The sequence below is a fragment of the Cupressus sempervirens genome, chromosome 5 (assembly GCF_028749045.1).
Source record: "Cupressus sempervirens isolate cs-2001-9-10 chromosome 5, ASM2874904v1, whole genome shotgun sequence".
Lineage (NCBI taxonomy): Eukaryota > Viridiplantae > Streptophyta > Pinopsida > Cupressales > Cupressaceae > Cupressus > Cupressus sempervirens.
In genome coordinates this window covers 918,377,416-918,402,415 of record NC_143122.1, presented here as the reverse complement: position 1 = coordinate 918,402,415, position 25,000 = coordinate 918,377,416, and the positions used below count along the sequence as shown (strand labels likewise).

The window sequence follows — 25,000 nt, the reverse complement described above, 5'->3', positions numbered from 1 at the left end:
CATTAAACCCATCATTAACCTAATACCTTTTATAGTTTCTAACTTGATATGAACACATTACAAGCGCATCGAAGCCCCTCTTCATGTGACCAAATAGGACCTTCGAGTCACCTACGTTGATTGCTTTCATTCTGTATTAGAGATTGAAAATGTTGATTTTATTTTTCGATATCATCAACATTGTGATTTTTAGCAACTGATTGTTCAAACCATATGCAATGATTGTGCCTAATTATTGATCTCCTATTCATTTCAAAGCGGTTATCATCAAAGAATAAAAAACAAAGAAAGAAGGAAATATTCCTTTGAAAAAAATTATTTGGAAATCCAAAGAACCAAAAATAAACCAGGTATATTATTCATGATAGAGCATAAATTTATACACAAGAATAAACTATATGGCCATGTGAGGTCAGAGCAATTATTTTTATGAGAGCTGAGTACTATATATGTTATTTTTCACTTTAGGAACAAAAAGCTCTGCAATTTTTTTCTTAGGGCAACACTCTCATGAAATATAAAACAAAACTTTGAGAACTCAATTCAAAAAGATTCACTGAGCACTCTCAAGTGTAGTTTTGACTTTGTATTCACAAGTAAATTTTGTGAAGTTTCTAGAATAAAAGATACATTGGGTTCAATTTAGCAATTATATTGATGAATAATTAAGTGAACTGATTCCTGTTGATCTATTGCAGAGAAAACTTTGACTGATATAAGTCATCCAGTGATGAATGTCGACTTTAGTGGAAAAATGGCTTGCAAGAAATGAATCTCAAGTTAGACCAGAAACAAAATTATCTCAATTACCAATAAAATCTATCCATGAAAACATTTTTCAACCTAAAAAATAAGAGGGAAAATCTGAAACAATATTGATGCGCTGATTGCATCAGCCTCAATCTAGAAACACATAAATGTGGAGAATATGACAGAAAATTTGGTGTTAGAACGCCTCATAATTCTGATACAAAATGGATAAAGGATGATGTTGGAACAAATTTATTTAATAATCACTAAATGTATGAGCTAGAGAAACCCAGCTAAATCTTTTAGTATTAATTTTCATTTAATGCAGTCAATGAAGCCATTATAGATACACTATAGCATAAATATATAGTAAACTTCTCAAACATATGCCATTGTCTCACAAGTGTCATTTTAATTTTTCTTTATTTAAACATTTTAAATGAACTAATTTTCTTATTGCCTTTTCCCTTGGCTTCCAATTGGACTGCAGATAAATACTAATATTTGAATTATTTAAATAAATTTTAATAATGTAACTTTAGCTTATTACAAACAAGCAATAAAATTGTTAAATTTCATTGGCTGGTTGAAAAAGAGTTTGGATTGAGCAAAAACACTAGTATCAAGAGTTTGGATTAAGCAAAAACACTAGTATCCCAGCTTCGACAGGAACTAATAATTGTAAGGTAAGTGTTTCTTCAATCACAAATTTATGTTCTTTAATGTTTCATTTCATACCCATGAATTTACACATGGTTTATTAATTATTAAATCACATGATATATATTTATATAAACATAAACAAACAAGATTAATTTAGTTTGGTCTTTATTATTGTATTTGATCTAGGCAATACACTATTCAATCAGTTAGTCCTCGTTTCAGCAAATCAAATGTAATTATTTTTATTTTATTTTTATTTTATTTTCATTTTTCATTTGACTAATGTTTAAATGTGAAATTTTAAGTTTTAAAATTATTAAAATTATTTTATGTTAATTTATTTGGTTCATTTAAATTGGATCTTATAGGAGCCAATTTGAAGGAAGCACTACTCATATTGTACACAAATATTTTAGGATGCACATATATATTAAAATATCAACCATATAAGGGCAGGGGCCCTAGCTTGGTTGGCTAAATCTTCCCTATTGCAGGGGGTTGGTCACGGGTTCTAGTCTCCCCTGTCCTTGTGGTACCGGTGGGCATGTCGCGCCAGTGCTACCGGTCACGTTAAAAAGTTTACCAAGCGCACTACAATTTATAAGGGGGTCGTGTTGCACCGATTCTTGCAGTCTAATATATATATATATATATATATATATATATATATATATATATATATATATATATATATATATATATATATATATATATATATATATATATATATATATATCAACCATATAAAACATGTTTAATAAATTCTCAATTTAATTAAAAGATTTATACACTAAAATACAATTAAGTGTAATAGAAACTAATGGTTTGAAAAGGACTTGAGATGTATAATTTGTATGAATTAAACTTATTATAACTACATGCTTAGTTTTCAAGAATAGAAACTTCAAATCTAGTTCCTCCTCATTTTGAGGGTTACCTACTAAGTTTATCCACCTTAGCAGTTTATAAAAGACTTACCAACTATAGACTTTTATTCTAATCTTTTAAAGCATAATGATTGAATAGTGGAGCTATATAACAAGTTGGCTACTATTATTAGTAATTCAAGGTTTTTAATTGAGATTTTGAATTTAAGGTTGTAAGGTGTTAAAATTTCAATGTTATGATTTCATATGATAGTAATAGTGACAAATGCAAATCTTCCAATTTTTTTTTATTGGTTTGTTTCAATTCAATATTTAAAAGTATTTTTTAATGTAAAAATTGATAAATAATTTTATTTTTATTAATATTATTTATAACTTCTTTTCATTTTTAGTTCATTTATCTTTATGTGGGTTAAATCTTTAAGTAAGAAAGTTGATTCTATAAAAAAAAATTGTTACTTTCTTTTAATATTTAATTTTTTTCAACAAGACTATTAAAAATTGACAATGACAATTTGATGAAAAGAGGACATGTTATGGAAAGTAAACTACTATATCTTTGTATATCAAAAGTACAAGTTTTGTACACATATAGTAGATATCAAGAAAGCTATAATCCTTGAGAACTTCTCTCTACACAATTTAATTCCATGTGAGTTTTGAAACCTATACCTTGAAATCTCATTATTTTAATCCAATTCATTTTTGCAAAAAGATTTTAGCATAGTCAAAATTTCAGACTAACTTAATTTAGACTTTGTACTTGATACTTCTAACACATTCTACAATTAAAATTTATAAATTAAAATTTTAAAAATTATAATAAAAATAGTGAAAAAACTATGTAAGAATGAAAACTAAAAATTCATTACTTTCTTTTAATATTTAATTATTTTCAACAAGAATATTAAAATGACAATAGCAATTTGACCAAAAGAGCACATGTTGTGCCAAGTAAACTACTATACCTTTGTATATCAAAATTAGAAGTTTTGTACAATTGTAGCAGATATCAAGAAAACTATAATCCTTGAGTACTTCTCTCTACACAATTAACTTCGGTTTGAAGTTTTCAAACCTACACCTTGAAATTTCATTATTTTAATTGAACTCATTTTTGCACAAAGATTTTACCGTATTCAAAATTTGAGAATAACTCAATTTAGACTTTCTACTTGATACTTTCAACACATTCTAAAAATAAAATTTATAAATTAAATTTCAAAAAATTATAACCAAAATATTGAAAAAACTATCTATGGACCTAAATGATTTTAATTAATATTTTCTATATCAACCAATCAAATGGAATTGCCAATAGTGGCATGTTGTGATGGTTAAGTTGTTGTGTTGTTATCCTTGCCATCAAGGTTCAAATCTCATGGGGATGAGGTCCCCTGTTTGTGGCCTCACTGGTTCATAGCTCCAGGTCAAAGCGTTTACCCCTCTTAAAATAAAATCAAATGCAATTATTTTTGTTTGTATCATTCAAATTTTTGTATTACTCTAAAAAAAATTCTTTTACTATTCTAGTTAATTAAACAATGTGACAAATACAAGCCACTATATGACACTTGTTAGTTGTTGTTCTTAACTCGAGACTAGTTTTTTTTTTTTTTGCATATTGTGTATTAGATTTTTTTTAAAAATTTTAAATGAAGCAAATTAATAGCAAAATAAATAATTGTTCTTTACATTTATATGAATATATTATTTTAAACTAATTATTTTAAATTTAAAAAGTTTAAGAAATATATTCCTTACCAAACAAAAATGAGATGAAATAAAAAATTATATTGTTTGATTTAGTTCAGATTATAAGAAGTGATATCACATGGTGCATACTCTTATTAGATCCATGATTTTTCATTCCTGAACTTCTTTTGTTCCATTTCCATATCTATTTCTCTATTATTTACACTAGAGGAAAATGAGATTATAATCTACAAAAGTCTCCACAAACACAATCTCTATTATACAAATATGTCACAAGAATTGTAGAGATTGGTAACACAATTTTGTAAAATTTAATAAACTTAATACTTTACAAACTACTACGAATTGTAAAATTTAATTAATAAAAAATAAATTAGTTATAATTGAATTTAGTAACACATTTTTAAAAATAAAGTAATAACAAAAATATACATTGAGTAAAAAATAATTATTTAAAATAAAAAAATCTTATTACAAATAACTAGAATATTTTAACATCAAAATATTATTTTTTTGTAATTTGTTTTTTTTTAAATTTTAAATGTTAGAATTTATCTTTTATTTATTTTACTATACAATATTATTATAGTTCTATTTATTACATATTTGATAGTTTTCATGAATATATTTTACTTATCTATTTCTACATATTACTTCTTAATTTATTTTTCCATCTGCCTCATTATCTTGTTTTTATCTATCTATTTTCTTCGCTCTCCCTCTTTTTCATTGACATATACATATATATTTCTCTATCTCTCTTCAACTTCCCTCTCTTCTCCTCTCTTTTAAAAATTAATCTTGATTATCTTCTAATGTAAAAGTTTTATTTCAATCTTTATAATAGCATATTAGCATGTGAATTTTTAAATTATTTGTAATGCTAATAAATCAACAATAGCTTTTGGGAAAGCATTGTTGTGACAACTATATGTTGTTATAGCTGAATTTTCAGCATTTGATCGTGTGGCAATTTTGTAAGATCATGTGTTGTCAAAAAAAGGTGTACATGCATCTCATATTCGAAATCTGCTTAAGAGCCTCGTGCATAATTGAACTAGGTAAAACTTTTGCATATATACTGAAGAAATGACAGGAAAGAAAGCCAATATAAATTATAAAACAAAATTAATTATGTTTTTAATTTTTTCCAAACACAGATTTATAACATGAAATTTCCATTCTAGATTCCCACTTCAATTTGATATAGTCTAAATTGACAAGGCTAGTCGTGAAATGTAGAGGGCTCGACGACAGATTTTCACAACCAGTTGTAGTCGCGAGTAAAAAAAACCGTCGACCTGACGACTGGTGAACTTGACGACACCCCGGAAAGAAGCACCACAGAGCTCGACAAGCCTGAACTCATTATAACCGGAGTACACTGGCTGCACACAGCTAGCGGCAAATCCGAAGGAACGTATGGCAGTCCAACTTCACTTCTAATTACCATTATCACCTCTCTCATTTTGGGTGCACAACAGCCCCACAACAATCAGCCACTCCACATCTACCCCGCATTGAAATTTCCACCAAGTTTCTCACCTGCTGCATCCAGTGCCTTTGCCGTTCCATTTAAATCCCAAACACACTCTACCAGTCTGCAATTGTACTATTCTTCAAGGCTGTGATCAACCTGCCACCTTCCGCACGCGATTTCCTGAGTAACCGCCCCAAAGCTCTACACGTCAGCCTCTAGACTGGTCTTCCCCGTTATATAGCACTCTGGAGCTACCACGCGTGTCAGCCACCACGGTCGTATGGGAAGCTGCCTGATCACGCTCAATTAATCTTGCCAAACCAAAATCTCCCACCTTGGCATTAAAATCGGAATCGAGCATCGAGCATCGCTAAGATGTATGATGCTTGCTCATGAATATAGCACTATTGTTGTCATAGAAAAGGTTAAAATTTTATTGTTGCAAATGCAATTCTTTTTACAAAATCTGCAACCATACCATCTCTTTGGCCCCCTCAGAGAGAGCCATGTATTCAGCTTCAGCAGATGATTGAGCGACTGAATGTTGCAATCTAGAGCCCCAATTGATCACTGCACCAACAAATGTGAAAGCATAACCTGAGGTAGATCTCGACTTGTCTAAATCACCACCAAGATCTGAATCTACAAACCCTTGTAATGCTAGCTTATCTGTTCCAAAACATAAAGAGAAAGTAGAGGTGTCTTTAAGATACCAGAGAATCCATTTAACTACCTCCCAATGAGGCTTGCCAAGATTACTCATAAACTAGCTAACTACTCCCACTGCATGAGCAATATCTAGACGTGTAGAAATCATAGCATACATAGTGCTACCAACCGCTGAAGTATAAGGGATTCCCTTCATGAATTTTGTATCCTCATGTGTTGTGGGACACATTTTAGTAGTCAAATGAAAATGAGATGCTAGAGGGATACAAATTGGTTTGGCATTTAGCATGCCAAATTTGTCCAATACCTTCTCAATGTATTGCTTTTGAGATAACCAAAGTTTCCTTGTAGATCTATCCCATGAAATGGTCATCCCAAGTATCCTCTTAGCTGCCCCCAAATATTTCGTTACAAATCTGCTTACCAAATGCTTATTCAATTCATGAACAATCTTCATACTAGTTTTGGCAACTAGCATATCATCCACATATAGTACAAGAATTATAAATTCACCTATGAGAAACTGTTTATAATAAACACATGGATCAGCCTCTAAGCATATGAACTTGTGCTCAACCATAAACTTATCAAATTTCTTGTACCATTGCCTTGGGGCCTACTTCAGTCCATACAAGCTTCTCTTCAATCTACAATAAAGATGCTCCTTTCCTTTTTTTACAAAGTCTTCTAGTTGCATCATATAAAGTTCTTCATCTACATCACCATGTAGGAATGCAGTCTTGACATCCAACTGCTCCAGTTCAAGATCCCATGTAGCAACCAAGCCTAGAATGGCTCTAATAGTAATCATCTTGAATACCAGGGAGAAGATCTCATTGAAGTCGATGCCCTATAGTTATCCATATCTTTTGACCACTAATCTGGCCTTATAACAAACCTTGCCGCCATCTTCTTCCTTTATTTTATACACGCATTTGTTCTTTAGAGATTGCCTATTAGGTGGTAAAGGCACCAAATCCCAACTTTTATTTGTTATCAACAAATCCATTTCCTCCCTCATGGCATCTAGCCATTTTTGTGAATCTGAAGTTATATAAGCAGCTTTGTAATTTGTAGGCTCTAATTGATCAAACACTAGTAAGGACAGTTCTGCCTCCTTTGCAACTAACAACTCATAATTAGAGAACTTTGCTGAAAGTTTTCTCTATCGAGATGATCTTCTGAGTCCTTGAGCAATTTTAGAATTTTGAGGATTAGTATTTTCCTCATTCCTATGGAGTGCACTTGAATTAGAGTTATTTCCCTCTAAATTGCTAACTACAGCTCCTTTCCGCATGTTCTAGATGTTTATCAACATGGGTTAAGAGCTATCAAATGGCTTTGCAATTGCTGGTTGAATAGCAGTTGAGGGAGGCAAAGCAGCTACTACAACTACTGGCACATTGTCTCCGCATGGGGAAGAAAAGTCCACACGTGAAGGGGGGGACATAACCCCCTCAACTTCTGTTATTATTTATTATAGCAGTATCTATTGTTAGACCAGCATATGAAGAGTTTGAAGTGCTTGGAAACACCACATTTGGTGTGTAGTCATCATGTTTATTAGGAAAAATAGATGTTCAGTGCCATCTCTAATATCTTTTTCACTTGAATTAGATGTAACAGAGATTGGTGAAAATAAAGTCACAGGTGAAATGAACTATTGACTTCCACTAGTATATGTCTTTGAGTCATTGTTTTTCAAAATAGCTGTGGGCACAAATTCTTCCTCTAATGTTTATTATAGCTGCCAACCTAGAAATGTCTTCTCATTGAAGACAAAATCTTTGCTCCTGATGATTTCCTTCTCTTTGCGATCCCAAATATGAAACCCATATTGATCCTCACCATAGCCCATGAAGCTACCCCGCTATGATTTAAAATCCAACTCGGTTCTTTTTTCTTTTGGCACATGGAAAAATACTTCACACCCGGATGTGAGAATACGGAATTCTTTTGCCTAACCATTCCTCCTTTGGAATTCCAAAGTCCAATCATGATGAGGGACTCTGATTAATGAGATACACCACTATGTTGCATGCCTTAGCCCAACATTCCTTACTCAAGCTGGCATTAGAGAGCATACATTGAGCTCTCTCAAGAATTGTTCTATTTAACCTTTTTGATGCTCCATTTTCTTGTGGAGTAAATGGAACAACCTTGATTTGATGGATACCATTATTTGCATAAAAAGAATCAAATTATGAGGAGCAAAATTCTCCTCCATTTTTACTTTTTAGACACTTAATCTTGTGTCTACTTTACTTTCCAACGAGGCCTTTAAAAACTTGAAATTTAGAGAAAACTTCTAATTTCCTAGAGAGCGTATAAATCCAAAATTTCCTTGTACAATCATCTAGAAAAGTAATGAAATAATTAGCTCTACCAAAAGAGGTTACCTCAATGGGTCCAAAGACATCTGTGTGAACAAGCTCTAAGGGTGTGCCCTTCTTCTCACTACTAGTCTGCAAGAAGTTGACTCACCTCTGTTTTCCATAGAGACAATGTTCATAGAATTCTATATCAATAGATTTCAGCCCTAGCAGTTGATTTCTTTTTAGCATTACATTGAGTCCTTTCTGACTGATGTGCCCAAGCCTTTGATGCCAAAGCTCTGAGTTATGTCCACAATTGTCATAGTAGCTCTCACTTCACTATTACTTTCTAGAATATATAAACTTCCAACTTTATCTCCTTTTGCAACTATCAAAGATCCCTTTGTTATCTTCCATGTATTAGGATTGAAGAATGTATGATAGCCTTGAGTATCAATTTGAGAAATGGAAATTAGCTCTTGTTATCCCACTTCACTCTTTCTTCTCATGTCTTCACCGAGAAGAGTAGCTGCAACTTCATCAAAAAATAACTTTTTCTTATTGGGAAGTGATGTGCTTATGGCTGTTACAACTCCATCCCAACTGGATGGAAGAGAACATAACAATAAGATAGCTTTCTTTTCATCACTTCATGGCATGCCCACCAAATTTTCTTAACTGATTAGAGTATTAAACTCATTGAGATGATTTGCTATATTACCACCATCCTTCATTTTGAGACTATAGAGTTTCTTCATGATAAAAGCCTTCTTTGCAACAAACACCATTACATAAGTAGTTCTTAGCTTATCCCAAACTACCTTTGTTGTTGTTTTTGTTGCAACATTAAGGAGCACATTTTCAAATAGTGAAAGAAGAATTGTTGCTCTTGCCTTCTTGTCCATTTTTTCCAAATCCTCATTAGACATCATGTCTAGTTGCTTCCATTTCCCCTCTAAAGCAAGTGCCAGATCTTGCTTAATTAATAGAAACTCCATTTGCACCTTCCATAGGCCAAAACTTTTTCCTATAAATTTCTACACTTTGACCTCCTCCAAGATCCTAGAATTTCAACCCTAAATTCTAAATAGCAATACCTTGCTCTGATACCAATTGTAAAAGTTAGAAAAGCAATAAAATGCATAAATGATAATGCAAAAGTAGAGTACACAGATTTATTATGGTTCAAACAATAAAGCCTATGTCCACACTAAGTAGGAGAATATATTATCTAATCCAGAAATACATCCACAAGTTACAGTGAATACAATATATAAAAGAGCTCCAAGGGAGACTCTTGAATGTCAGTAGAAGAATTGAAGAGATAGAGTCCCTTGGAGGGAATAATGAAAAATGGTTGAGCTTCATATCTCCAATAGCTGTTGCATGCCTCCTTGATTATTCTCTTTGTATTCAACATCGTGTTCTCTTTCAATAGCTATCATAGGAGGGAAGTTAAAGCTAACAATTGTTGAATGTGTGAATAAAATTAATGAAGAGCACAAACATTAAAACAAAAATTATTTCAGATATTTTTCCATTTGAAAATACCACCAAAACCCATACAAGATGTAACATTTTGATACAATATTTCATGTGACGTTGCATTTCTATCTTCTTAGATGGATAAACAAATGCAATGTTTAAGAAGTTCTTGAAAATGGATGAGGAGGAAAAGAATGGTGATTTTTACAAACTGGGCCAAATTAAGGTTATCTAGCGAGATGTGCTTTCATGCATTCGTGAGTACTTTATCTTAGATGGTAGAGCTAAACATGTTCATAAATTTCATTTTGTGTTTCTAAACCATTTTAGGCACAAAGATAGAATCTCATTTCCTTTTTATTTGAGATTTTCTTTGCTCCATAGTCTCCAAGCTCATAGAAAAGAAGAAACCCACTTGGTTTTTCATGAAGGATTAATTTTACTGATTGAGAATTATTGTAAGAACAAGGCTATTGTGTCTTCCCCTCCTTTCGAGAAAAAGAAGGGCTCTATGAGTGAAACCTACTCTAGGAATAGTAAAGGAGAGGAAGGGGTTAGTGGATGAGGAGGAGAACAAAGATGTGGGAGATTTTAGCTCGAATTTGGAAGGTTACCCTGGTGGCAAGGGTGAATCTGGTAAGGAGGAGATAGATGAAAGCAATGATAAAAATACTGTGTCGAGTAATGCTAGTGAGGAGGATACCAATCAGAGTAAACAATCCCTACGAGTGAGGGATGAAGAAGAAGTAATGGAGAAGGGAAAGGAGGAACTCTTTAATAAGAATGCTGTAAATGTGAAGGAAGACATAAAGAATGAGAAGAATGAGTCTATGGGTAAGGAAGATATGGGGGATGATAAGGATGATTATGCTGGTAGAGATACAAGGCTTTCTTTCCTACATACTACAAACTTAAAGGTAGACTCTTCCCTTCAAACTGACTCCTAGGTGTATAACAAATTAATGAACTTGAAAAGAAAAGTCACAACAATGGAGCAGAACCAAGAAACTAATTGCATAAAGACCATCCAGTTGGCAATTTAGGTTGATAATATACCAGACAAACTAAAGGAATATGAAAACAAGCTCTAGTTATCGATCAAAGAAAGTTGTAATAATATGGAGTAGGTTAATTCTGGCATTTGTGTAGTTTCTGCTAGCTTAGGGAAGAGAACTAATGAAGAAATCATATCTCTGGGTGGTCCATGTAAATGAAACATATAGAGCTCTAGGAAAAAAGTAGCTGAGGGCATCGTGGGATCTATAGTTAATACCATCCAAAGTACTATGGAGGCTAGAAAAGAGGTGGTCCAAATGATCAAAGAACTATAATAGCAGTTTTTCTATGTTTCTAGTTTTTGGTCTCTATCTTGGTAGTTGTTCTAGTTTCTAGTCAATTTTTTAGGTTTCTAATCTAGTTTTGTTATTTTAAAACTAGGTTCTAGGTCCTTTTAAAACTTGGTCTTGTTTTTTGATTTTATCTTGTGATTTTAGGTCCTTGTAAAAATTGAATTTGAATCTTTTAAAATGGTAGGTTTCAAGTCCTTGTAAAACTTGGTGGAACTTAATGGTTTATCTTTTGTTTTCTTGTTAAGGGTTTTAGGTCCCCTTCAAAACCTATTTTTACCTTTATCTAAAACAATCTTTTATGCAAGCCAAATGTGTTCCCCAATGCTCTCGATATCACACACTTTCCAATTTTTAATTCTATATTATTAGTTTGTCTTTTTTATCAGTATGAATCCAAATTCTGAATTAACTATTGGCCAAATTTGCCTTTCTACCAAAATCACCCTATTTGAATTCAAATGATAAACGACCACTTTCCATTCTTTTTAAATATTTGAATACCATGGAAATATGAAATAATTAAATTGGGGGCTTTTAATATTTTCATATCTTGTTTAGTTTTCTTTCGGGGCTCCTACAATTTTGCACACCATCAAATCTTGCACAGATCTACAACGGGCACTTTCCTGCTTCTTCAATGTGAATGACCTTTACATAAAGCAAGAATGTACCTCGCTACCATGTGCTATATAGGTCTCATTTCTTGTAGGTCACCTTTTTTACCATGATTATATGCTAATATGAGTTGGAATACAACTAAGTTTCTATTGGCAATCACTTTCCCACATTCTATCTTTTGTTAGACTTTTTGACAATGCAAGCAAGTGATATTGTGACATATGGATTGGTGGGTCTGTCCTTCTTTGTTGGCTGCTAGCACTAAAAGTGGGGCCAATTGGATGCCAGGTTTTCCTAAGGTGTATGTTGAGTAGTTTGTGGGCCTAAAAGTATTAATGGGGTAGGCGTAGTAATGACAAAAAATTTCATCGATCATCGATCTTTCATAGATCGATGATTAGTGCTTTCTTGCATCATGGAATTGCTAAAACTTTAGACATTGCAGGGAAGTGCCTGAAGGTTACATGTCTTTGTGGGTTGGAGGAGGTACCATTGCAGTTAACATTGGAAATTGGGTTGACACTTTTCATTGACTACCATGGTTAAGTTTGAGGGTGGTGCGGTTAGTTAAAAGTGATATGCTCAAATGAGTGGAGAATTTGTGGGGTGGCAAAAAGAAATAAGACTATTGGCCCACGTCGCCCATCTTGGTTGCAAGATTCAGTTGACCTATTGACTGTTCTAGTTTATCAAGCCAACTATGAGGAAGAAATATTTTCTTGCATGATCCAATCTTCATAATCGATTCCAACCACTCTCCAATGAATGTCATGCCTAGTGAATGAAGGAAAACACTCCACCACCGCTAGTTTTATCCATCTACTTGGTTAGAGTGAATTAATGGTGTTGTTCTATCTTCTCAAGGATTTGATTTGGAAAAATATTAGATTTCATTATATTTGAATCTATGTCAAGATCAAATTTTCTCTAGAACTCTATGATTATTCTCTGAGCATTTAAGATAGTAGTTGTGGAGTAACTTGATTAGAAATAACTTAGTTATGCCTAAACTATGAAGGAAAATTTTGTAATCTTTGTAAGGGTTGATCTTGTTAGTTTGTGGTGAATGATCAAGGAAGTACTAGACATACTTAATAAATTCTTTGGGGTTTGGGGTAGCACCTAGAAAAAACAAATTGGGTTGTGGCAGACGTTGTGGTTGATGTATGGCTAACATATGGTGGACATATTGTAACCTTAAAGTGGCATAAAAATACTTGTACAAAAGGGCTTAGGGTTAGGGATTATTTCATTATGGTGATGCAAAATTCGTTCTTGTGGCAGTATTGAGTTGTAAGGGATTACAAATTATAATCAAGTTGTAATCACTAGATTGTAATAATATCAAACTTTCTATTTGGTGGACATAGCCCAGGGATTGAGTGCACCACTTTAAATCTTGTTGTCTTGTGTTCTTTTCTATGTGATCTATTATTTTCTATTATTGGTTATATTTGCATGTAATTGTTATTTATATCTAAGGTTTAATCCTAACAAGTAGTATCAAAGTTAGGTTGTTTTTCACTTATCCTATGTAGGAAAGTCTCACGGTTGAGTGGGAGTGATGGAAGACAAGGGTAAGCTAAGGGTTGATAGGTTTAAGGGTAGAACTTTCAGTTATGGAAGATGCAAATGGAAGACTATCTTAATCAAAATGATTAATGGAAGCCGTTGGAAGGCAAAATCAAGAATCAAGGATCTATGTCAAATTATATGTTTTACAATTTTTAAAATTTATTTAAATAAATAATTTGTTCTCGAGAAATGTATTAGTATAAAATTATGATTTAGTAAAATTAATATTCAAAATATTTTAAAAAGAATAAAAAATGTAGTAGTAGATGGGTTCAACGTTGTTTTTAGATTTGATCTTGTAAGATTTTAAATCTTTATATAAGTGTTGCAATCTATGAACTATCATCATCATGTTGAAGAGTAGTAGATAGATTTTATATCAACTAATTATATAGTATGGGTCATGTGAACTATTGTCATGATGTTAAATAAAAGTAGATGAGATTTATATCAATTATAGCTCCTACAAACTATTATTAAGATTTTCAACAAAAGTAGAAGAATTTTGAATCAACTAATTATATGCTATAGGTCCTATGAACTATTATTGTACTACTAAATAAAAGTAGATGGATTTGAGATTAGCTAATTGTAGTATTATAGGTTTTATCAACTAATATCATGTTATTAAATAGTAGTAGAATAATTTAGATAAGCTCATTATACATCATGAAGCAATTTAAATCTAATACTTTAAGGAAACTCTTTAATAAAAATAGGAGTTGTTTTTTTAAGAAATAGAAAATTGATTTGAAACCAATCCATTATATAGTTTATCAAACATCCAAGTTTAGATAAATAAACATAGAGACACATGTACAATTATAATTAATTTATATATTTATAATGCATGATACATTAATTTTTATTAGTGAGTAGTAATCTTTTTAATAGATGGATCATTTTTAATATATAAAATTTTAGATTATACTATTTTTCATGTTATATTGATTGATCAATATTATTGTATTGTTGTTATGCATCTTTTGAGAATCGACATATGGGAAAATAATTTTTTATTGCTTGATAATAAAAGAAAGTTTAAAATTATAGGTATCATTTATCTATATGTTTTTAAAGAACAAAATTTATGAAAAAAATAATTCTTAAAAACTTTGTTAGAATAGAAACTACATGGTCTCTACCTTGTCTTGTGATGTATGTAAGAAGTAGGTCCTAGGCCTTGATATAATCTCTTGTGTCATGCTTTTTTGGGCAATACATTGATCCAAGCATTCTATGCTGATTCTCCAAATCTTTCTTAGCAATTGATGTCTTTTCTACCTCATCTTCAAAAAATTTTGTGTCACTTTAAGATGTCCAAACTTATAAAATAGCATATCTATGCAAATTTTTAAAATAGATATTTGACTAATAGCATAATATAAAGTAGATCTTTCTTTCTACTTGGTTTTGTTATCATTCCCCCTACACAACATGTAGTGGATTCACAACAATAAAATAAGCTTCTCTAACTATGGACAAGATGGGCAAGCCAATGATAACATACAATCAGCCTATTGTGTTTAATTGTCATACAAATAAGCAAGAAGAACATAAGTACATATCAAAAATGACCTATTAAATTGTTTTAGGACCATAAAATGCATTTTTTTATTTAAAATAACATTAAATGTGTTACAAATTCTTTTGAAATCTTTGGACACGAGTTTCCTATGAAAGAGCATGGTTTCTCTAGCATATGGAGCAACCATATGGGCTACTATTCTATCTCCTATTCTTTCCTCTAATGGGACCCCAAATACATGGATCCAAGGGGTTTCTAGATTTCTCTATCGATATATATTAAGAGAAGAAAAGAAATCTAGCCTTTATGGATTCATCATAAATAATACTATGATCATCTATAAGGAAAGACCTCTAACTTAAATCTTTCTCAGTTTTTCTGGAATTTAAAATTTGCCTTCTTTATTAACAAATGATTATATTGTAAAACCCTCTTAACAATATCATAATTTGACTTTCTATGGAAAAATTTTCCTCATTATCAATGATTACGTTCTTGTAATTCAATTGACATGTATTTTCTTCTCCTTTGCACAGGTTGCTAGGATCCTTTTATTTACAAGAATTCATTTCTTTTCTTTAGTTTCTTCTATGCTATTACTTTAAAAGATTTTGTTGATCTTGATGGAGCCTACACTTTTACAAAATTAGAGCTCCCATCTTAGCACAATGATTCAAACTATAAAAAAAATTGGACATTAAGCATGGAGAAAACATCAAATGTAGAAATGATTCATGAAGTTCATGATGCATGTAAGAAACTACATGGTCTCTAGCTTGGCTTGTGATGTATGTAAGAAGTAGGTCTTAGGCCTTGATATAATCTCTAACATTTTGTTCAAATTTTCTCAAATTTATAAATTTCAACCTTATATTAAAATAGATTGGAAAAGTTCAATTAGATCTATCAACTAAGTCTGAAAGATTAATACACATTTAAATTAAATGATGCATCAGGAAATTTAAATTTTATATTTAAGAATGTCTTTTAATTTTTATAAATTTTATTCTACTTATAAATCTCAATTTTAACGTTTATAAAAATATGAAGAAAATAAAAAACAATATTTCATGAAATGTTATCTATTTTCTCCTTAATATTTGAAGTTAAGTTTTACTATTAAATTTTTAAATCAAAGATTAGAAAATTATATAAGTAATATTAAGAAGATATAAGTTTTTTGTTAAAGGAAATTAAATGCGTAGAATTATGTCAATAAGAAAGAATCAAACAAATCTTCTTCTCTTTCAAATACCAATTTATTGCTATATATGCATAGCTTAATTCTTGTCATTTTGATACTGATCATTTTTTATCCTTACATTATAGATATCAGAAAAAAATTAACTATGGATGCTCAACAAAATAATTCTGAGAACACTATCACAAGCTCACTTCTTCCAAACGACTTGGTGCAATCAAGCCAAATTGTTCAAACTTATTTGGATAGATTGGGAACAATCATTTTTGAGTCTTGTAAAAAGATTACAGATGAAATTCATAATGCGAGCTTTCATGTTCGAGGTGTCCAAGATTCTCAAATCGTTTAGATGGGACAATATACAAAGGAAATTCATGACGCATGGAAGAAATCATTTGGGTTCTTTGAATTTATGAAAGACATCTGCTATGATGAAGAGCACATGGATGGCGAAAATAACCTTTTCATCACTGATTAATTCCACATGTTTTTGCATCACTATAATGGAATCTAGGAGTCATATTATTTGACATTATCATATTTTTTTATTAATTTGTTTGTTCGACTTATCAATTTTGATGAACGTATGTTATTTTTCCTTTGTCTTAAATAAATTTAGTATTATACATACAAGACTATTTGGTATTTAGTATATTTGTAGATCTTATCTACACAAAAAAGTTCCTCCTATATGTATTTGTGAATTGTTAAACTATTAATTAGAAATGAATAAATATTTATCTTATCTAAAGTGCAATGCCACTAAATTAATGTGATATTTTAAACCAATTTTATAAAAAAATAATTTACTAAATCTACTATTTTTTAATGTTTGGTTACAAATTTATAAATCAAGTATGAATTTCCAATCGGATGAAGAAAGAAGACAATACCAAATGGAGCAACAAAGAGCATACTAGAGAGAATACCAGAGAGAGTATCGTGGACGACAACAAGAACAAATGACACAAGCTGAAAGAGAAGAAGAAAGAAGAAGGAAAAATGAAGTCCGACGACTAAATTATGCTAGAAGAAGGGCAGGATTGCTAATACAAGAATTGGAATTACAAAATAGGGATAGAATTACTCGTCAACGAACATTCGATGAAGTATCTAATTTTGAAACACAAGGGAGACATGAAGTTGATTTTGAATCAAGTGAGAGGTACAATCAAGCATTACCTGTATTTGTGGAAATGAGTCACTAGAATGAAATTTCAAGAACAACAGAGCGGGTTCCTGAAACACCTCATCCTACAAGCCAAAATAGAATAAATTTAGGTGGATAAGGCAACAGAGAAAATATACAAAACGCAACTGTATTTCTTAAGGATAATTTCTATAGATCCCAAATGAAGTTTCGACAACAACTGGATAGCTTGAAAATGCCACAGATGTGTTATATTTGTCAGGAATGCTATCTACGAATGAAAGTGGTCCGTACATCAGAAGGTCTAGTATGCTATAGATGTTGACAAGAAAAGGGAAACAATTGTGTTCTTCAAGGCTGTGATCAATCGGCCGCCTTCCGCAGGCAATTTCTAGTGTAACTGCCCAAAAGCTGTACATGTCAGCTTCTGGACTGGTTTTCCCTATTATGTAGCACTCTAGAGCAACATACCCTCGTGTGCCCACCACCATGGTCGTATGGGAATCCTCCTAGTCATGCTCCATCAGTCTCGCCAAACCAAAATCACCCAACTTGGCATTGAAATCAGAATCCAACATTACGTTGCTTGCCTTCACGTCTCAATGAACGACACGCTGGTCGCACTCTTCGTGGAGATAAACAAGAGCAGAGGCAATGTCACAGGCGATACTATATCTTCGGCTCCAATCAAGCGTATCCTCCTGTTCCCCAAAAATGTGCTTATCCCGATTCCCATTTGGAGAGTACTCGTAGACCAAAAGTAACTCTCCCTTTTCGTGGCACCATCCTAAAAGCCGCACAAGATTACGGTGTCTCAACCTGATGATTGTTTGAACTTCGGAGACATGCTCCTTTCTTCCTTGTCTCGATCCTTGAGCTATTCTTTTAACAGCCAGCACGTCCCCTGTGCCGGGCAGGATTCCTTTGTAAACACTGTCGAAGCTGCCTTGTCCAAGCTTTTCTTTCTCGCAGAAATTTCTTGTCGCGGCACTGAGCTCGGCGTAGGAAAAGCTTCGGGGACCATGAGAACAACATTCGTCTAGCTCTGGATCGCTCTCTTCCCTAGCCTTACCTTCTCTTCCCCTTTTTCTGAAATACTGCCACCAGCGAACAACTATGAAGCCACATAGGACCACAACAACTAAGAACATGCATATCAAATAAACTTTCGCAGAAAATCTATTTGCATTGCCATTTCTAAGTAATTCACTAGGAGGTCCGACTTCCCACAAATATTTAGAAGTAAAATTCCAAACTTTTACGGTGTGTGTCTCTGTGTACTCACCAATGGCAGTCGAGAAGCCAATCTTGATGTACTCTGGTAGACAGTTGCTCAGATCTATTGTGTGGTTAAATAGAGGGATTTTGGGTTTAGAATAATTATACCAGAGAAAGAAGTGCAGAACCTTTTCTACACCGTCATAATCCACCCAGGCATCCCATGTCGTGTTTGTGAGATTTTGATCTGTAGAGCGATTGAATAGACTAGATGTATTGAATGGAAAAATCAACTTCAAAAAAATGCTATTGACGTTGATCCCAACATGATTGTCATCAAGATCCCAATCGTTGTTGTATGTATCAAACTCCACAGAAACCATCTGATAAGATGATTGTTTAAAGCTTTCCTCATTAAACAAGCCAAGAAATCCACCATAAGCGTCCGCTGGTGGTTCCAGTTCGAATGGTGCCATGAAGAGCGCAAGTCCATCTCCATGATTATCGTATATTTCGTTGTTCAGATCAATATTGAATTGAAAGTAAGTTGAAAAATTGGCCAGAGCCCCAGTAGACCTATTCCATAGCGGAATACGGTCAGTATAATATGCCCAGCCGGAATAGTTCTTAAGGTTCCCTGATGCTTCATTTCATGTAAGCTGCAGGGCTCCTTGATTACTCTCTTGATATGTGGCATCATTTTTCATTTCTATACCTGTTAGAGGAGGGAAGCTAATAGTAACGTTTCCTGCATGCGATGATAATAGGAAAAGAGCAACACAGGTTAAGAAAAGGAAGGATCGTGTAGGGTGAGTGAATTTATCCATCCTAATATGTGATTTAGAGGGTCTCTGAGGGTAATTTGTTAGCAATTATATTTTGTAGTGCCTTTTCTAGGAAGAAGGCTATTGCAATTGTTTAGCCGATTCCATTTCGAGATAGGAACAAACACATAGGCCTCTCTCTTCATTATTATCTTCCAGGATTAGGACCTGTCGATTGGTTAGTCAGGATGGACCTTTGATGGCCCGTAGATTTCATCGTGCTCTTCGTGGACGTAGGGATCAGAGCCCAAGAAAACTCTTTTTGATATCAAGCAACGTATAATTCTTGGTGGAAATCCTTGTGGATATTCTAACGAAGTAAAACCTAATTGTAAAATACATGGGCTTCTCGTTTGATATTCCATTTCAGTCTTTATGAAGGCAGGCGGGCATGGTGCACAAGACGGTGGATAGCATATAAGTCGAGTTGTTTCTACAAAATGTTAAATGCCTCGTTAGTTTGTTCTCTCTAGATAACTAACTAATTTTATGATTCGGCATTTCCTAGAAAACACATAGAAGTTAAGCATTTCTTGCAGTTGGTCGGATGATTCCATTTTGGCCTACCAACGATTTTGACATTTTCATTCCCCCTACACAACATGCAGTGGATTCACAACAATAAAATAAGCTTCTCTAACTATGGACAAGATGGGCCAGCCAATGATAACATACAATCAGCCTACTGTGTTTAATTGTCATACAAATAAGCAAGAATAACATAAGTGCATATCAGAAATGATCTTTTAAGTTGTTTTAGGACCATAAAATGCATTTTTTTATGTAAAAGAACATTAAATGTTTTACACATTCTTTTGAAACCTTTGGACATGAGTTTCCTACGAAAGAGCATGGTTTTTCCAGCATATGGAGCAACCATATAGGCTACTATTCTATCTCCTATTTTTTCCTATAATGGGACCCCAAATACATGGATCCAAGGGGTTTCAAGATTTCTCTATCGATATATATTAAGAGAAGAAAAGAAATCTAGCCTTCATGGATTCATCATAAATCATAATATGATCATCTATAAGTAAAGGCCTCTAACTTAAATCTTTCTCATTTTTTCTAGAATTTTAAATTTTCCTTCTTTATTAACAAATGATTATATTGTAAAACCCTCTTAGAAATATCATAATTTGACTTTCTATGGAAAAATTGTCCTCATTATCAATGATTAAGTTCTTGTAATTCAATTGACATGTATTTTCTTCTCCTTTGCACAGGTTGCTAGGATCCTTTTACTTACAAGAATTCATTTCTTTTCTTTAGTTTCTTCTATGGTATTACTTTAAAAGCTTTTGTTGATCTTGATGGAGCCTACTTTTTTACAAAATTAGAGCTCCCATCTTAGCACAATGATTTAAATTATAACAAAAATTGGACATTAAACATGGAAAAAACATCAAATGTAGAAATGATTCATGAAGTTCATGATGCAGGTGCATCATAGGGACATCTTAAGAAGTCTAGGAATGGAATTGAAGATAATGCATACAGCAATGAACTTTAAATTGGATGAAATTTTACTTGTAGGTACTTGTGATAACATGTAAAATGAGGGAAGACTTGACAATAGTCATGGCTATAGTGTTGTTCAATATCACATGGTTCTTGCAAATGTTAATGGAAGCTTAGGGGCATACCAATTTAGTTGTACTAATGAGGAAGGACAAATGGAATCAGTAGAACCTCTGATGGAAATTGTAATATCATAGAAACTAGAATTACACATATTGTAAATAAATATTATTTTCTATGTGTTAAGCTTTACAGTCTCAGACAATAGGAGTATTTAACATGCTTGACTTGTAAGTATATGTGCACTCTTGTGAAGAGAAACAAGCCTGTATATGACATGTGGAGTGGAGAGGGAATGAAGAGGAAATCAAGAATAGTAGCAAAAACATATTCATAGGCTGGCAACAGTGTAATAGTTCCAATAATGTCATGCTCTATATGTAATGATATCAAGCAACATATAATTCTTGGTGGAAATTCTTGTGGATATTGTAACGAAGTACAAACTAATTGTGAAATACATGGGCTTCTCGTTTGATATTCCATTTTAGTCTTTATGAAGGTAGGTGAGCATGGTGCACAAGATAGTGGATAGCATATAAGTGGAGTTGTTTCTACAAAATGTTAAATGCCTCGTTAGTTTGTTCTCTCTTGATAACTAACTGATTTTATGATTCAAAATTTCCTAGAAAACACATAGAAGTTAAACATTTCTTGTAGTTGGTCGGATGATTCCATTTTGGCCTACCAATGAACAGATAGGCCTCTCCCTGTTGCGTTAAATTTCATTATTGTTTTGTGACGGATAAGCCCTGGGAAATTGCTAGTCACGATGAAACTTCGATGAAATGCATCGAGGTCTTCGTTGACGTTGACATATCATGAAGAGCGTGCAAGAGAAATATTTTCGATGTCATCCGCTACGGAATTTTTTGTGGAATTCCTTTGGGCATTACTAAAGAAACACATCGAATACGTTGAAATTCTCGGCGGTTCTTGTTGCAATGTTCTGCAAGTTTAGTCTTTTCAAGGCGAATAGGCATGGCCCACATAATGCCGAATATCATAAACGTCCAATTTTGCGTATAACATCGTGAGTTTGTTTTCTCTAATATTATGATCCAGAATTTCCTAGAAAACAAGAGCACTTAAAGGAGCTGAGGTCCCTCTCTTTTGATCAAAATAGAAGATGAATCTTTTTTTTAAAGATTAGGACATTGGGTGATCACTACAACATGAAGGGGGGTTTTAAGATAATATTGGAGATAATTTTTGAGTAAATTGTTGTAAATGGAGGCAAAAAAAAAGTTGTGTATTGTCTTAAGTATTGTCTTTAAGTAAGTGTCTTAGACTATTGTCTTAGAAAGACAATAAGGAACAACACTATTATTGTGTCTTAGAGATGATTTTAGTATTTTCTTTATAGAAACATCTTTAATCTCGCTTATTTTCTTCTTGAAAATAGTTAGAGAAAAGATGGTATGAAAATAATAAGTTCTAAATCTATAATTCATTAATTCTATAAAGTTGGAGGTAATTAATTAATTCATGTTAAGGCATGATGGATTTGAACCACCATTCCTTGATTATAATGCAGGGGCTCATCCATTGAGCTAGCACCTTTTAAAATAAGGAAAAATAATAGTCTAAGGTTTTACAAATAAGAGATACAAGAAGGGAGCAAGGCAGACTAATTGAATGAGTAGGAACATTGATGATGACTTGAGACTTGCATGTGGATAGATGGTGATAGGCTTTGGTAGCTTTACATCTTGCACTCAAGGTTGCATTCTCATCACATAGATGTTGAAACAAATTAGATGGAACTTAAATTTGTTTTAATTGTAAACTTTAATACATGGTTTCAAATGTAATATAATATAATAGAATATAATATAGCTTGCATTCATGAAGCTACTAAAAATTTACCATGATGGAAGGACAAATGAGCCTCTTGGAATAGGAAAGGTTCATGCTACAAAACACTAGGGATGAAACTACAATTGTTTCACTAGCAACATCTAAGCTAGGATCCTGCCTATCAATTTTATATGTAGTTCTAATAGAATCCATATTCCCTAGCCTCTACAGACATTTATGGTCATTGTAGGGATCACCGGCTTGCATAATTTAAGGCAAGTCTCAATAATGTATATACCCACTTGAGATAGAGATAGTGATTCATGACTAAAAGAATTCACACAGTTTAAACTTTATACCTAAACAAATATAGTGCTTAGGTGAGCAGTAGTCTTGAGAAGATATTTTGTGGCCCTAGCATATGGAAGTCTTTTCATTGGAGAGCTCACTACCATGAATCTACCAAATTCCAAATAGCTCCAAGAGAGCCTTGAGCTATTTAAGTTAAAATTGGGCATAGATTATTGAGCTAGAAGAGGAGACATTCTTGGGCACTAAGGCTTGACATAACTTTGAAAGTTGGTCGACAGGGTTAATGGGGTGTGATGGAGGGATTGTGATACTTAGACACTATTTTTTCTAGATAGATCAGAATAAGCTTGGGTCAGTGCTATTTCTCATTGATTGGGAATGCCATGAGGAATATTTATCACATCTCTCCTTAAGGAATGATGGTGTCCCATGTAATGAGAAGCTCCATGGTGAAAATTGAATTATTCTATTTAAATAGAAATATATGAGAAAAGAATAGACTCTATGAAATAAATATTGGAAGATTAAGGACTCATTGGTTTTTCCTATATTCTAAAAAAAAATTAAGTGGAAAGAAAATTTAAACTTATTTGCATAAGAAATGATGGCAAGTCAAGGTCCTCCCTAAATGATCTACACAAAGTTTACCTAGACCTTGTAAAGTCTAGTTGGCAACTATTAGTATTTAAACATTAAAACAAATTTCCCCTTTTTTTATTGACGAACCACTAGTTATGAAAATAAGAGGAAAGGTCAAAGAACCATACAATGTGGTTTGAGATTTGTCTCATACTTTATTCATGTGATAATTCTATAAGAGGTTCTTCTTGCAACCACCTGTACCATGTGCTTCCCTTCAACATATTAAAGCCAAGTCAAGTAATGACCAAACTTTGTGTCAAGATTTTTCTTACCATTGGCTTGAACAATATGGTATTCATGCTTTCAATAATGATTATGACACAAAATGTGAATGGGATATAAGTAAAATGCATAAATGTTTTATTGATCAAATGCTACAATCTACAGTAAAATACAAGCTCACCATGCTTAACTAACCAAGGCAGACTATTGTCTAGCATACAGATGTCTATCTAGTATGTAGAGTTAAGGATTTCAAAATTCAGTAGTTGACCTTCCAACAAATGGTGCAAACATGCTACTGCAGAATTTGTCTTCAACCAAGCTTTAAACTTGGATATCCAAATAAACAAAGCCATCATAGTAGCTAAAAATTAAAAAAATAGGAAATTCAAGGAAGTAATTACCATAGCTTGATTCAATACAACCAAAAATTTGCAAAAGAAGTAGTCATCAATAATTATATATAGTTACAAAACAATAAGAATTGATTTTAGATGGTTTGAGTGTTAAAGTCAATTTTTTCAGTTTCTCTTAGTTGACTGTATAGGTTATGCTAAGCATACCAAGGCTATCATGATATATTTTTTTCCAATCTATTTGTACTCCAAGTTTAGAAAATATGAATTTTTGCATCTTAATTTAATTCCTAATCCAAGCTTGCTATTTTGGAAATGAGTGTTTGATTCCATTTTCTTTTAGAAAGTCTTCCATTGAACTTTCTTGTGTCATAACTTTGTGGACTATGTGTTGGTCTAGGTATTCTCTGTTGAAATCTCTTGTGTCATTCTGTTTTGGGCAATACATTGATCCAAGAATTCTATGCTCATTCTCCAAATCTTTCTTAGCAATTGATGTCTTTTCTACCTCATCTTCAGAATTTTTTGTGTCACTTTAAGATGTCCAAACTTATAAAATAGCATATCTATACCAATTTTTAAAATAGATATTTGACTAATAGCATAATATCAAGCAGATCTTTCTTTCTACTTGGTTTTGCTATCATTCCCCCTAC

The 25,000-nt window shown here is 32.6% G+C and overlaps 1 pseudogene; it reads right to left on the bottom strand.

The window, feature by feature from the left end:
• Positions 1–5,277: 5,277 nt before the first annotated feature.
• On the bottom strand, positions 5,278–19,311 carry LOC149558914 (L-type lectin-domain containing receptor kinase IX.1-like; annotated as a pseudogene).
• Positions 19,312–25,000: the final 5,689 nt, after the last annotated feature.